This window comes from Lepisma saccharinum, chromosome 3 (assembly GCF_977018435.1).
Source record: "Lepisma saccharinum chromosome 3, izLepSacc3.1, whole genome shotgun sequence".
Lineage (NCBI taxonomy): Eukaryota > Metazoa > Arthropoda > Insecta > Zygentoma > Lepismatidae > Lepisma > Lepisma saccharinum.
Genome location: NC_139231.1, coordinates 121,813,624 through 121,830,608, shown reverse-complemented (window position 1 = coordinate 121,830,608; position 16,985 = coordinate 121,813,624). Strand labels below are relative to the sequence as shown.

Genomic DNA, 16,985 nt, shown 5'->3' with positions numbered 1-16,985 from the left:
CTTGTACCGAAGTGCTTGTATTGGTGTAGGTAAGAAACAAACTAATTGTACTAGATATGAAGCCAGCTTGTATTGGCTTACGTAAGAAACGAACTAATTGTACTAGATATGAAACCAGCTTGTACCGAAGTGCTTGTATTGATGTAGGTAAGAAACAAACTAATTGTACTAGATATGAATCCAGCTTGTATTGGCTTACGTAAGAAACGAACTAATTGTACTAGATATGAAACCAGCTTGTACCGAAGTGCTTGTATCGGTGTAGGTAAGAAACAAACTAATTGTACTAGATATGAAGCCAGCTTGTATTGGCTTACGTAAGAAACGAACTAATTGTACTAGATATGAAACCAGCTTGTACCGAAGTGCTTGTATTGGTGTAGGTAAGAAACAAACTAATTGTACTAGATATGAATCCAGCTTGTATTGGCTTACGTAAGATTGGTTTGAGTTGGTGTTTTAAGTCCACTTTATGCACAGTAAGGCTAATCGGGACTGGACCTACAGTTTAAAGTGGAATCCGAACCACTTGTGCCTCCACCGGGTATCGAACCCGGGACCCCTTGATTACAAGGCAATGACGCTACCACTGCGCCATGGGGGAGGCGGCTTACGTAAGAAACGAACTAATTGTACTAGATATGAAACCAGCTTGTACCGAAGTGCTTGTATTGGTGTAGGTAAGAAACAAACTAATTGTACTAGATATGAATCCAGCTGGTATTGGCTTACGTAAGAAACGAACTAATTGTACTAGATATGAAACCAGCTTGTACCGAAGTGCTTGTATTGGTGTAGGTAAGAAACAAACTAATTGTACTAGATATGAAGCCAGCTTGTATTAGCTTACGTAAGAAACGAACTAATTGTATTAGATATGAAACCAGCTTGTACACTCAAAATCGAATGAAACGTCCCCCCTTACGGTTATGCAACCCGGAATTTTATATCATGTAGTTTCGCCAGGAATATCAGCTCGCGAGAAGCGTAGTGTTTCCAACTCTTGAATCTAGCCACAGATTCACGCGACCGGGTGGAGATCTTGCTTTCCTCTTGATTTGATTTTAACGGACATGAAGTTTATTTTGAGAATGTCTCTGGTAATAATAACAAGTGTTATTAACATTTATGCTTGAGTTTTTTATTACTCTTTTACCACTTCCGAACGAATATGTGAAGATTTTTTTTTTTCATTTTGCAATAACGGTTTCGGCATTTTTCCTTCAGAGTTATTCTTTTTGTTTTTAAATTTTTGGCGACATCTGATTTGGAAAAAGTTCCACGAAGTTTGTTTTAAATGTAAATGCATCTGGACATACAGCGTAGAGTGGGATTCGAACAACAAATATGAGCTTCCGTCGCGAATCGAACCAGCGCTCCTTTCATTATGTTTTCTTTCCACGTTTATTACAATTTGCTTCCTTCAGCCTACTTCCGATTGTCGTATATTTCAATTCGTATTCCCGTTTTTTTTTCATTTGCATTGTTCGAGCAGTGATAACTTTCTCTCTTAATCTGGTTATTCGAATACTTTTATACTTAATTTTTTTTTCCTTTTCTCGATTTTCCCTTCGCACTCATTACAGATTTTGGTATCGCGCTTTTCCATATTTTCAGTAATTTAATTCTTTGATTATTTTTAATTTGCCCTTAGTCCGAATCAAGAAAATATGGGGGAAATGTTTCCCGTGTAAATCTTATTGTATGGTGGTGTAAAATTGATGCCAGCTTTTTCTTGCGATAAGGGTTTTGAAAGTGCAAGGGTCTCATTTATTAACCATGCTGGGAAGGGGAGGGGGCGGAGGGGTGCCAGAAACCTTCCAGTCGGAATATGCCTGAAACGAAAAGTATAGATCGACCAAAACGAAAAAAATCCTTGGGACGAAAAGTACCCGCGCAGATCTCCCTTCTTCCCTTCAGTTCGGGCCATAAGGAAGCATGGTCCACTCTCCCCCGCCCCTCCTCGCGGGAGTACGGTGCACAGGAGTCGTGGGTCTGCGCAGGTTGTTTTGCTTGTGGTTCCACTCTTCCATCAGCAGGTGCGTGCTGAGAAGGCTATGCTATCTGCGAGTGAGGGGGAGGGGGTGACGAGCAACACTGCCACAGCGAGTCGCTGTAAATGATTTCATTGTCTGTGCTGGGTGAAACCGGTTCTTGGTGCTCCTGCACTTTTCCGATACATTTCTGCCAGCCTTTCTAGCGAAGCGAGGTCATATGTTCCAGATTCGAACTCTGGTCAGGCATGAATGTATCACTGAGTTTGTCCCGCCACAATTTTATAAATTGATAATTCATCCGTATTATCGCGATTAACTCAAGAGGCAGAAGAGTGATGTAAAATAACCGAAATAGAAATTGATACATTTGTGCCTGGTGCTAGTGTAACGACGAAGTTAACTCTTTATAAATGATGCAATAGGTAGCCCTTGCGCTCAAATACACTTATACCTTGCCACAAAAAAAATCTAACTTATCGCTGATCTCTTACTACATTTGGAATACAGCCAAGAGCGATGTAAAGCAATGCAATTACATTGTGAATGTTTCACATCCTATAGTCTTTCTTTTTCTCGTAGCGGGGGCGGGGTTTCATTCATTACAAATATCTAGGAATGGATTTAGCAGCAATCCGTGATATATTTAAATATCATAACATGCTGCGTAGCCAGGGTTCTTGGGTCCTAGCCTCTGATAATGAGTTTTTCTTTTTCGTTGTTTCTTCAATCTTCATCAATTTCCCTGAAGCATCATTCATCCTCTGTCGCCATTGGCTATATGTAAAAATTGACATAAAATTAGTAAATTTTGAAAAGAAAACACAAGGATCTGCTTTTCTCATAGCTCGCCAAACATGCACATTACTGTATTTTATGCTTTCAGCGCTATCATTATTCTTGGCAGGCAATGGAATTGAAGCAACTCTCACAACTAACGTAAACTACATATCACTCAGGCATGACAATTCTCGCGGGCAAAGTGGATTTCTTTGGCACATGGTAGCGCAATAACTATCTTCTGGCCTAGATTTAAATCCGTACTTTTTATTCCAGTTGAGTGATTGACTCACAATTTTGCCATTGAAGGTTTGGGTTGTATTTGGGTTATACGTATTGTGTTTTTGGTGCGCTAGAAAAAAGCAATCCCAAAGGTTCACACTGAACAGAAAATTGTGTGCTTTTCCTCTCTCTCTCTCTCTCTCTCTCTCTCTTCCAACTCCGTCCCTCTCTCTCTCACCCCAAGTCCCCACTATTTAGGTAAACTGTTGTTAGAAACATATTTTCCGAAGAATATCCACATTGAAAATAATATTCCCCAATTGTTTTGATAGGGCATTTCTATTGCTCCGAACGAATTATCTCCGTAAGAGGACTAGGGCCTCCCCTATGGCGCAATCGTAGAGTCGTCACCTTTAATCAAGGGGTCCCGGGTTCGATACCCGGTGGAGGAACATAGTGGTTCGGAACCCACTATAAACTGTAGGTCCAGTCCCAATTAGTCTTTCTGTGCATAAAGTGGACTTAAAAAAACAACAATTCAATTCAATTGAATTATCTTATCAATATTTTTAAATCTGCATGCACCTGCTTAATTTAATAGATTATACATTTATATTCATTGCGGGCAGAAATGTGCGAGAAAACAATGCATTTTTTTCAGGGAATGCATGAGTCAATAATAATGTATATTTTACGGTATATACTTTTTTATATTGCATTGATTCAATAGTATCCTTATTTCCTAAAGCAAGCGTGAGTTTCTTTGCACACACCACGCAGGCCCTGCTTGACGTAAATCTCAGATGCAGTAACTTCACGGTTGCCTTTTGCCACCACGCTTTGGCTTTAATTCGAGCCCCGGTGGGTGCTTCGTTCGAGATCCTGCAGCAGTTTTACTCGTATCTATGCCTTGAGCATGCCACTTGCAACGGAACCAATAAAATGAAACTTTCTGCACCGGAATGGGCGTGAAACTCTACATGCACCAATGATAAGGTGTTTTCAAGAGGCATGTGCCACGTGCAGCATGTCCCTTCGGTCCGAATGTTCCTTTACGATATCATTTCATCATGCCTTACTTTCGGAATTTACAAGAGAGAAGATAGTCCGCATGTTCTTGTGCGGCGGATCTGCTGCACTACAGATTGCTACGACCCTTGGTGTGGACGATTCATGCGTCAGGCGTTGGATTCGGTGTTACGAGGAAGAAGGTGACCAAGGAATGAAGTGAAGACCCAACAAAGGCCGGCCGTGGAAGGCAACCAGGGAAAAAGATGCAGGCATTATTGAGATGAGCGAGGGCAATCCCTTCATGGCTACAACGAAGATTCGCCAAGAGTTGAAACTGGAGTGCCATGCTGCAACAGTTCGGCACCGTCGAGCGGCAAAGAATGAAGCAATGACGCATTTCCATCACGAAGCACGGGTCAGTTTTCTTTACAATATTTACCAGCTCCTCAAGAATTTTGGCAGAACGTAATTTTGAGCGACAAAAAAGTATTTTCGTCTGACGAAAATGGTCAGGTTTATGTTTGGAGGCGCAACAAAACTCGCTACGGCCCCGAGAACATTTCTACCCATGCTAGGAGTGGCAGGATATCCGTGGCGGTGTGGGGATGGATCAGTTCGTCTGGAGTAGGTGGATTGGTGAAAGTGTCCTCGAGAATGAATTCGCAGGAATACATCGCAGTGCTGGAAAACCACACGCTTCCCAGCGTGCGAGAGAGACACCTTGAAGATGAGATTTCGCACGTGACTTTCGATCAAGACAACAGCAGCGTCCATACATCGAAAGCGAACACCACCTGGTTTAATCAGCACCCAGGAATTTCAAGAGTAGATTGGCCAGCGAAGTCTCCCAATCGAAAACATTTTCACGTGTTTGATGTTTGGGAGAGTTTAAGGAGAAGACCAAACATCTGCTCGTGGAATCCTTGCCTCGTCGACTAGATGCAGTGCTTGAATCCAACGGCGGGTGGACACAGTATTGAAACCCCGCACGGTTTAACCGATGTTCTTTGCTACATCCCAGAACAAAACTAATTACACACATCTCCATATGCAACTTATGTTTCCAATTCTTTTTTATTGATACCTTGGTGCTCATGGTTACTTTTTCACACACCTGCACCATTATATTATATTCTATAATATTAATATTCACATTATTGACAGATATGATTCACATAAAATTCAAATGCGCAGCACACATGCACCCATCCCTAACACTTAACTATTAGTTACATTACACCTATCACGTTGTCACAGTTCTAAATCAGTGGTGCCCAGGGGGAGGGGCATTATGGCACAGACTGTGATGGAAATTTGACTGAGTAAACAGGGAACAAGTTTAATTACGTTATCAATTAGCCATTGCTGTTATACAAATAGTAATTTGTAGATTGTCAGGGGAATTGTTACGGGTAATAAGTAATATTGGTGGGGGGGGCGATATCCAACTCTTACATATTAGGCCTTAGATTGATAGGGAAATTATGGTGGGCGATTAATGAAGTTAGTGGGATTTTCAGGTAGCTGGATTGATAATTATTTTGGGGGCAGGGAATCCCAACTCTTGTGTATTACTATTACGTCTTAGATTGCTTTTTTGGAGGGAGCAATATCAACAGGAAGTCTAATATTGGCTTGGAAATTTGGTTGGGAAGATTGAGTATTAAATTTGAGGTGGAGGAGAGGTGAATAAAGTTTTGATAAAGTGTTATGTCTTAGATTGTGAAGGGACTCGAACCCGGAACATTCGGTGTCTGGATCGTTAGTCCATCACTAACTGCGCTTGGCCGCAGAGAAGGTTCTCTTTGGTGGCCAAGCGCGTTAAATGGTCCACTTCCGATACCACGAAATTTCCGCGTTCGAGTCACGGCTTCAGTATTGGTATCATGGTGTCAATTTGATCTAATCGTCACTCATCCTCATTAGCCGAAAGTGGCAGAAGAGCGACTTAAAATAACAAAGAGGTACAAAAACAACTTTAACTCTCTAGTAATTTCTGATCAATAGATGCGTATTAGCTTTGATTGTTGACTCTTTAATGATAAGCTTACGATTATTATTGTTAATATGGATTGCCATCCATCAACAGAAGGACGGACCAATCGATCATTTAATTCATGACGTTTTTTTGGTATTTGTTGTCCCTTCGGATCAGCTTCGAAACATAAGGAAAGTATTGGATGTTTGTCTGAAGTTAGTGACAATGGTTCTTTGATTTTCCGTCGCTCTTTCAGCCGGCGCGGGAACCACCTTTATGGCAGTGATCCTCTGTTGCCGCGTTTACCTACGAAGGAACTCGTGGCCAAACAACGAATTAGGTCTACCGCTTGGGCAAGAAGCGGCAACTTCACAAAGCCCTCTTCTCCGAAGCAGCCAGCCGGGAAACAGAATTTTGTCAAAATAACCCTTCTGCTCTGTGAATGAACACCGGTTCTAACAGCGTTTCTATACTTAATTGGACATTATCCATTGTTTTTCTTTTTGATTGACTATATATTCTATCTATATATTTCGAGACATATCAAGAGATCACCTCTTCTCTCATCTTCAGGCGATCAATTTTTGCTATGTCTGTAGTGTGATTGGAACAATGACAGTCCGTGATTTTTTCCAAATCCGGTCCGCTAAGCAACCAGTCTTAGATGCCCATTCGAAATCGACAGCTATAGAGCAAAATATGTTTGAAGTGAAGAGTCTTATTGAATGAAACATAGCTCGACTCACCCTCACATTTGAATTTTTTTAGATAACTTGCTTGCACTTCGTATAGAAAGCACCACGAGACTGAAAATTCACACTATTTGTCATGGCAAATAGACCTTATTCCAGCTTCGCTGAAAGTTCGATGTAGTTGTCAGTCATTAAGTTCAACGCTCTCTGCGCGTGTGTTGTGATGGGTTACCGTGTTCCAATTTTGTTTTAATTCCATTTCTTGCTCAGAAAGGCTACCCGAAGTGGGACCTACAGTTGAAAGTGGGATCCGAACCACTAGGCAGTTGTATCTCCACCAGGAATCTAACCTGGGATTCCGTGATTATAGGGGGTTAACGCGTTCATGGCTTTACAGTTTCGTGAATTCAAGGAAGCCAAGGTGAGAAAAATGTGAAGAACTATCTTCTACACGGAGCTAACTGTGTGTATGTATGTAAAACTTTCTAGCACATCCATTTTCCTACCTTCATTTTATCATCATTACGTTGAATTTTGCACCAGTGATTTTTCACTACGTTCTAGGTCACGTCACTTTGAGTCGTAAAGTATTGTCTGTAATTCAGTTTTAGTATAGTTTGTAGCCTCTCACCCAAAAATTTTTAAGGTGGGAGAAGGGAGGGGGGAAAATAGTGCGAGTTCAATTGAGAATACGAAAATAGAGCGGAATGATTATATTGCTACAATATCTTCAGGAAAGTAAAGCGTAAAATTGAATTCTGCCTCTGAGTGAGTCCATGATATTGTTTATGTTTGAAGGTAATATATTAAACATGACTATCAGCATAACCGGACGCATAAAATGAGATGATTTATTAGTGTTACCAGACTAAAGGTGTGGAGTGCGGCCTGTTGCCTCTTTCATTACGGAATTCCACATGTAAAAATTGATCAGCTCTTATTGCTAGTAACCATTATAGGCTTAGACCAAATTCTGGCGTTTATATTTCAATTCACTTCCTCAACAAATCCTTTCTCGATTGACTAGATTTTAAGCGGAGCGTCATTCAGTTGTTTGTGAGTGTTCTTTTTGCAGAAGCAACAGCAGCTCGCTCGCACACACAGTGCCCCGCCCACTCGACGAGACGCGTGGTCTGTGCAGTGCAGAACAATGACAGTGTTGCCTCTATATTCGATCTTTGTATTCTCTTTTGCCTGCCACCACACACACATTTCAGACAATTCTTCCCATACAACAAATGGAAAAGCAATCAGGCAACTGTTAAATGGCTCTTTTCTAGATTTTCTATTAACACTTTCCACGGTCAAGATATGTTAACTTGGTTCTGTTTCGTATTCCCACAATTTGGCTTCGTGCAGTAGGGCTTTATATTGCAAGCTAAAAAAACAACGTAGGCAGGTATTTTAACATTTTAATTTTCATCCGTTTCATGATTGTGTGAAAGAATATGGTGGAAAAATACACTACTTGAGACAATATCACTAATAATAATTGGCCGCCGCTGTGCCCGAGCGTTGTAAGCCGTCGGCTTTTGATCTCGCTGCCGAAATTCCCGGGTTCGAGTCCCGGCCTGGGTATGATTGTTTATGAGTGTTCCTTCATGAATTTTATCATACACTAATCCTCATCGTTGCGACTAGCCAAAAGTAAAGTAAAAAAAGAGAAATATATTAGTAATAATAAAAATATGAATCTAGCTCCCCATGGTTCCTTTATGACTGTCCTTTTATCAATTCCATCGAGTCATCATTCATCCTCATTGTTGCGATTAGCCAATAAATGGTAGAGAAGCTGCGAAAAATAAGATGTAAAATAATAACAGAATTTTCTCCACAGAAGGAAAAATAAATGCTCCAGAAAACATGCAATACAGGAAAAGAGTGTCCTGTAATGTGAGTCTGTAAACCAAATGTAAATCACGAATGAAGAAGTTACGTGAAGGTTTCGTCTTCTACGAAGCAATACAGGCTTGGATGGCGTAGTGGTAGCGTCGACGCCTTGTAATCAAGGGGTCCCGGTGGAGGCACAAAGTGGTTCGGATCCCACTTTAAACTGTAGGTCCAGTCCCGATTAGTCATACTGTTCATTGTGGACTTAAAACACCAAATCAACAGCCAACCAACCAATACGGGGTTGGAAACACTACGGTTATAGGTTTGGAAACACTGCTCCTCTCGGGAACTACTCTACCAGGCGAAACTAGACGATATAAAATACCGGGTTGCATAACCGTAAGGGAGGCGTTTCTTTCGAATTCCTCTGTACCGAAGTGCTTGTATTGGTGTAGGTAAGAAACAAACTAATTGTACTAGATATGAAGCCAGCTTGTATTGGCTTACGTAAGAAACGAACTAATTGCATTAGATATGAAACCAGCTTGTACCGAAGTGCTTGTATTGGTGTAGGTAAGAAACAAACTAATTGTACTAGATATGAATCCATCTTGTATTGGCTTACGTAAGAAACGAACTAATTGTACTAGATATGAAACCAGCTTGTACCGAAGTGCTTGTATTGGTGTAGGTAAGAAACAAACTAATTGTACTAGATATGAAGCCAGCTTGTATTAGCTTACGTAAGAAACGAACTAATTGTATTAGATATGAAACCAGCTTGTACCGAAGTGCTTGTATTGGTGTAGGTAAGAAACAAATTAATTGTACTAGATATGAATCCAGCTTGTATTGGCTTACGTAAGAAACGAATTAATTGTACTAGAAATGAAACCAGCTTGTACCGAAGTGCTTGTATTGGTGTAGGTAAGAAACAAACTAATTGTACTAGATATGAATCCACCTTGTATTGGCTTACGTAAGAAACGAACTAATTGTATTAGATATGAAACCAGCTTGTACCGAAGTGCTTGTATTGGTGTAGGTAAGAAACAAATTAATTGTACTAGATATGAATCCAGCTTGTATTGGCTTACGTAAGAAACGAATTAATTGTACTAGATATGAAACCAGCTTGTACCGAAGTGCTTGTATTGGTGTAAAGTAAGAAACAAACTAATTGTACTAGATATGAAGCCAGCTTGTATTGGCTTACGTAAGAAACGAACTAATTGTACTAGATATGAAACCAGCTTGTACCGAAGTGCTTGTATTGGTGTAGGTAAGAAACAAACTAATTGTACTAGATATGAATCCAGCTTGTATTGGCTTACGTAAGAAACGAACTAATTGTACTAGATATGAAACCAGCTTGTTCCGAAGTGCTTGTATTGGTGTAGGTAAGAAACAAACTAATTGTACTAGATATGAAGCCAGCTTGTATTAGCTTACGTAAGAAACGAACTAATTGTATTAGATATGAAACCAGCTTGTACCGAAGTGCTTGTATTGGTGTAGGTAAGAAACAAACAAATTGCACTATATATGAAGCCAGCTTGTATTGGCTTACGTAAGAAACGAACTAATTGTACTAGATATGAAACCAGCTTGTACCGAAGTGCTTGTATTGGTGTAGGTAAGAAACAAACTAATTGTACTAGATATGAATCCAGCTTGTATTGGCTTACGTAAGAAACGAACTAATTGTACTAGATATGAAACCAGCTTGTACCGAAGTGCTTGTATTGGTGTAGGTAAGAAACAAACTAATTGTACTAGATATGAAGCCAGCTTGTATTAGCTTACGTAAGAAACGAACTAATTGTATTATATATGAAACCAGCTTGTACCGAAGTGCTTGTATTGGTAAAAACAAACTGTTTCTTGCTGCACGAACATGACTGACGAAGCCTCCTGTCTCGCTCACGCCCTCCTCTCCGCCCTTCTTATAACGCTACAGCACCGCAGCTCGCTCTGCAAATCCACACGTGCATACGAGAGCGCTCTTCCACAAATACGAGGCGTTCAAATGATGAATGATACTTGGATGAAACTGATGAAGAGACACTAACAAATTAACACCATCAGGCCGTGAATCGTACACTTAAGTGCCTTAAACCAGGGCTGTTAAAGTTCCATGAATCCATCAATACTAATAGGTTTTATTGGATTCCGCAACAAGATCGGAACATTTTTTCTAGTACTATTTAAATTCGATCCAAGTTGCGAATTGTTCAATTGAAAAGAGGTTCCTGGACATATTTAAATTCATCCGGAGAAAAGGTTCCTTGACCGAATTGAAATACTTTACAGATAAAAAGGTTCTTTATGGTCCAGAACCTATTTACGCTTGCCGATTTTCTCTCCTGGACCGGAATTTAATTTATTTAAAATTCCTGAACCTTTAACAATCCTGGCTTAAACCCTACTGTAATCAGTAACAGAAGAAGATAATTTCTCAAACATCCGCCAGTCTAAACAAGACTGAAGAGGGACATCGTATGTCAAATTCCGAGAAAGACACGTACAGATGACACTCAGAGCGACAATAGGGACAGTTCCCCTTTAAAGGAAGCCCGCTTCCCTCTTTGTCCTACAGACTGAACGATTACACCTAATTTAATTAATTATAATGTAATTACAGAGATCTATAGCAATATCTTGCGCCTTTCCATTATGGCAAAACGTACAGGGAGAAACGCGTGACAATATCTGCTTTCCGGAAATTGGAATTTGGTTTTTTATTCATTTAAGGCTCCCCCCATCTTTTAGTCTTTAATTCCACCTTTCATTTCTCATTTCCCGTCTCTTCTTCGTCCCTATTATTGCCGGTCGCCTGAAGAGGGGGTGGGTCATTAAGAACCGAAATTTATCATGCTTTTTTTTTATATCTTTCGACTTTTCCTTCTGTCTTGGGTCCAGGAATGACAATTACAATCATAATAACATTTTCGAGTGTCACCTCGCCCGCAAGATGATATTCTGGAACTAATAGCGCCACTAACCTGGTGCCATTAAGCCCCAGTGGAACCCTTAAAAACAATATTCCCGCCTAATCTTGCAGTTTTCTTGCGAGTCACTTACGGTCAGTGTTGCCAAATGTAGGAATATATTTCTAGATAATGCGGAATTTTCGCTAGTGGCGCCATACAAGAGTTGGCTGAGGAAATATGAAGCGAGTGAATTCCAGACACACGTTCCACATGCAAAAAACGCGAAGACTATATCGTTTTAAATGATTTTGACGTTTCTATTGCTATATTTGCAGTTTTCCTATCTAATGTCGTTTCTGTGTAATCGCGACGATGAGGATGAATGTAGGTTTTGATGAGTTTTGACCAGATCTCGACTAGAATTTCAAATCTTCTGTAACGATATCAAAGACAAAAATAACGGTTGAATGGACCTACTATGTGTTTCAACTACCATAGCCAGTCAATCTCCTTAGCCAATCACCTGGTTACGCAACAATCTGGGGGACACAGGTTATGTGTTCGAATTCCGTGTGGGTGGAGGGACGGGCAGTGGGTTAAGGAGAAAAGATTGTGTAAAGACAACGTCATTGAATATCTGTCCACTTCAGTCCAACTCCCATACTAGTCGGTGGAAAGTTGAGAACATTTTCTTATGGAGTCAATGAAACACCATAAAATAAAAACAAAAGCCGGATAATGGTGAAATTCAAGAGGTAATATATATGCAAGACTCTTTTACAAGCTTGTAGCAACGTTTTAGCAGCGCGTTGTAGCAAAGAAATTTTCTCCTGGCAAATGCTCGGAGTGAGGAGGATGCGGGGGTGGACCCACCAGCTGGACCCAAGGCTCGACCAAACATCCCACACAGCTAACATTTCCCATTTAAAGCGCTGCTCCTGGGTGTGCTCCTATAAAGGTTGTCTCCACATTCTTATGAATATTTTAATGTCCTCTTCATGTTCTTAACCCCATGTCATCCATGACGACAGTTAATCAATGATTTTAGAATTTTTGGAATTGCACTGTCTCTGCCTTTCGTTTTTATTGTTGAAGGTCCCGTTACAGCCTTGTACTTCTAACTTTTGACGAGGGCCTTTTTACCTTTTTAAATAGGAGTTCTCTACCTTTATAGTGGGAAGGGTGCAATGTATTCAGGTGTGCTGCCGCATCCATTACTCTTTAATCATTCATTTTATCAGGGTTTTTAAATGGAAGATAAAAAGGTTACGCCAATTCTACGAGTGCTTTCCAAAATATTATTTCAGACGCCGAAGTTACCATACCGAAATAATGAAGAACTGCAAAGTAGGTCTACAGAATAATACTATGATTCTTACACCGACGATTTAAAAAATTCCGGTAAGATTTAGATTAGCTTATGTTAGGCAAACATAGTTAACATTTGGGGTTGTAATTTCGTTTCTTAGGTATGGAAAACACAAATCTTCCGGTAAATAATGAGCAATCGTGCATTGTCGGTTGCGATAACGGACCTCCTTTTTTCGAATTTCTACACGTGCCCCACAAATATTAACTGTAGGTTCGTGTTTAGGAGCCCAAAATCATTAGGTATGCGAAATATCAACGAAATCGGGGAATTGTCCGGTATTGTACAATTGCTCCAAAATCCAGAACATTTGAAAATACAATAGAACTTCTACAAACATATTCAATCGTAATGTTACTATACCCTGTCTCGTCTATCTCTGGTACAAGCGAACGAAAACAACTCTCTGGCTCCACCAATGAACACGTGAGAGGAAACGTGATTGCGTGGAGGCGGAAACCGACTGAAGTTACCGGCCTTCGAGCAGCGTGTACTAATTTGCTCTACCCGCTAGATTCACCCCCTCCCATTCGCTGCAGCTATACGTGGCATTGCACCACAAATTCCGGGGATATAGCATAACAGTATTTTGTCGTGGAAATAAAACGACGCCAGAATTTCCACGGATCAACTAGAACCTTTTAATTTCCGTGAAGAGGACATAATGAGATGATAGAACACTGAGGAGTACAATATGAAACGTGACAAATGTGAGTGTATTACTCAATACGGGAAAAAACTAAACATATGTTACAAACAGTGATTTTTCTTCGCAACGCCTGGCAACACTGATCCCCACTGTAAAGGCCGTGCCAGTTAAGAAAACCTGTTATCCCCGACCGTGAATGGGATTGATGGTGCGGGAAATGGCCGGAAGATGTCAGCTTTGTTTTCCTAGGGAAGGTGATCTGGTTGATCTTTGTTATTTGATCTAACAGGGGAGAATTAAGATGGAAGATGCTCTACTGTCAGATCAGATTTGGAGAGGATAAAAATAGAAGAGAAGGAGGAGGCGAAAATGAAGAAATCAAGAAACTGGAGGGAAGTAAAGAAGGATATGGTATTCAGATGAAAAGGGAGGATTAAATTCTTCGCGATAGATCATTTTTAAATGCGTCCTGTCAGACTTGAAAGGATGGAATCTCGAGATTTATGAATAATGCTTTGTTGCTCCGTACGAACTCAAGTACAGGCTACTTGTTTCGCTTAGGATAAAATGGTTCACGATAAATGATAAAGTATTGCCCTGATTTGATGATGGTGTCAGAATAAATGAGTGGGCGGTAGTCGCATTTATTTACACCCTGTCCCGGGAATCTCTGGAGCAAGCGAACGAAAACAAGTCTCTGCGAAAGTAGTCACTCGAGAGGGGTAGACGAATGAACGCGTGAGAGGAAAACGAGGCTGCGGCTACCAGCCGTTTGAAATAGCGCGTACTGCTTCGCCACACCCACTCGCTTTCTCTCTTTTTCCACCGTTATGCGGGTCTTACTCCACAGATTCCCGAGACAGAGAGTAGTTTTTCTGGACTGAACATCCGGGGAAGTTCGTCCTCCATACGTCTCCCTTCTGACGTCATCACTGCACTGAGTTCGAACTGCAAACAAATAGCTAGCCTATTTTCATGAATAACGCAGCCAAACGTGGTCGTATTTTCAACGAAATAATTGAATTGGTTAGAACATGTTCGGAAGCTTATCAAACACTCACATCATAATTGTTTCCATGGCTCCCAGCATCTGAAATGTATGCCAAGACTCAGTCATTAACATGGCTAAAAGGAAAGTATTTTATATAGGAACAGGCTTGTTTGTTGAGAGGGTTGTGTGGGAGACAGTTTGGTAAACAGACGGGGGCAGGCGTACCCCATAATCCCACTCTGGTGTCGTCGCGGTTCCTCGAAAGGTTTGCAAGAACAAAACAATCAATTCGTACACAGCTCTTTGCTCTGTTTCGGTCTGATCTTCGTGGCGAAGTGGTTAGCACAGCGTGCTACGATGCCAGAGGCCCCAGGTTCGAATCCCGGACTGAGCATTTGTGTTTATTGTACGTGTCCACTCACCATATCATCACTCATTCTCATCTTCGCGATCAGCTAAAAGTGGCAGAAAAAGCGAAGTGATATAAACAATATCAATGAATCGAGCTCTGTCTCGGGAATCTGAAGATCAAGGCCGCTTATAAAGGTAGATAAGGGGAGAAAGCGAGTGCGAGTTTCCCCTCCATGCACTCACTTCCACTCTTACGTGTTCATTGGTCGAGCCTATCTAGTCACTGCTTGCGCAGAGGCTTGCTTTCCTTCGCTTGCTCCAGAGTGTAGAGTTGCTGACTAAAAATAACCGTTTTCCAAGGGGCCCAAAGTGAATATTTCATGTGAACATTTTAGGTGTGATTCCCGGAAACAACTGGCGAAAAAAATCTTACCCACTACTCAGAACAACCTGATACCTACCTCGGTCTACACGGACTTCTCTACAAACTTTGCAATGGCGCATAGCATCACAGGACGAGAATGAAGTAACTTTAACCGCATGACTGGGGAACATCAAAAAGTTGCCTGCAACAGACAGCTTCATCACGGATTGCGTGCTAAAACTCCCTCTCTTCGTCCATCACGATTTAGCACCAATCACACTCGCCTCCCTTGGCGCCCTCATTGCTCTGATTAGGCACGCAATACTAACGACAGGTGGCGCTGAGCGGTACTACTAATCTCTTTTTCCTCCATAAATGGAATATGTTTTCCACTTTTAACAATGTTTACTCCAATATCACATTTAAACACACTGTAAATACCATGAGTTAATTCTCGTTATATAATAGAAGAAAGCAGAATTATTCTTCATAACTAAGGAAGTACTTTTGGTTATATTACGTCAGAAATATATAACTTGCGACTCAAAGTTGTCTATAACACGATACTAATGGATTAGCATCAGGCGTATTAGCTTTTAATGAAATTGATGAAGAAACACGGTCATGATTAACACTGAAACAGCTTAAAAATCCGCTGTAATAAGTAAAGAAAGAAAACATTTTTTAAAAAAAAATACCTGTCATTCTTAACAAGACTACCTACCTAGCTAACTTTATTTCTTAAACCCGAAGGTTTATGGCTGCAGCAACAAAAGTCTTCAATCTGTCCCTATCCTGGGCAAGATCAATCTAATCGTTTCCATCCTTACCGATTTCCTTTAGGTCCATCTCAACGTTATCCCCCCATCTTCGTCTTGGCCTTCCTACAGGTCTCTTACCATCAGGTTTCCCAACAAGAATTCTGTAAACTCTTCTCTCCTCTCCCGTTCGTGTCACATGTCCTGCCCAGATAAGTCTTCTCGATTTAATTATTCTAATAATATCTGGACATGATATGAGAACCAGAGTGAACAAGGAATACGTCAAATCCAAACAAGACACAGATGGCGCTCAGAGCGACAGTAGGAACTGTTCCACTTTAAAGAAACCAAGCTTCCCCCTTTGTCCTGTAATCAGTCAGCCTGTGTAAACAGACATTCAAGAGAACCATCGTCCAATGAAAACTTCTTGAGCAGCATTAGAACCCATGCCAGTCAAGCATTGGTACACAGATGCTCGGATGGGCCACCACTAGGACTCCACGTCCTTTCAAGGAGCACTTTGACCCTTGTAAGGACCACGAAATCACCACAAGAGAGACTTCAAGCTACATGCTATGGGTCGCAGAATTCAAACTGCAAGAACGCCAATACACCATCTTACATCAATGAAACTCAGGGAAACGAAACTTCACAACAATAATCGCCAGTCAGCCAGACTACGAGGGACTTCCAATCACTTCCTCAACACGATCTCTAGACCTGACGACAGATCAGATATATACATTGGATATAATGGCCCCTGAGTGTGGTGTTAGATGCATAAATTACCACGTATATTGTTCATTACAAAGTTAATTTTCTTTGTTTCACGCAATGCGAGGTTCATGAAATGAAATAAAGCTCCCCGAAGCAGCAGACAGATCTCCATATTCCATCAATGTAATTTAATTTTCCAAAAAAACACGTAGGTTGTAAGGTGAAAATGATTGAAGATACTGACGAACAATGTGCCTTGAAATATTTATGCATCCCACTGTACCATCGATCTACAACGCCGATATAGATAGATGCAGGAAGGGTCACACCTCTGCTTAAC

General features: G+C 40.8%; 1 protein-coding gene across 2 annotated transcripts in view; it reads right to left on the bottom strand.

Moving 5' to 3' along the window:
• The window catches only part of Scgdelta (sarcoglycan delta), an 810,958-nt gene that overhangs the window by 345,861 nt on the left and 448,112 nt on the right, over positions 1–16,985 (bottom strand). The window lies entirely within an intron of this gene.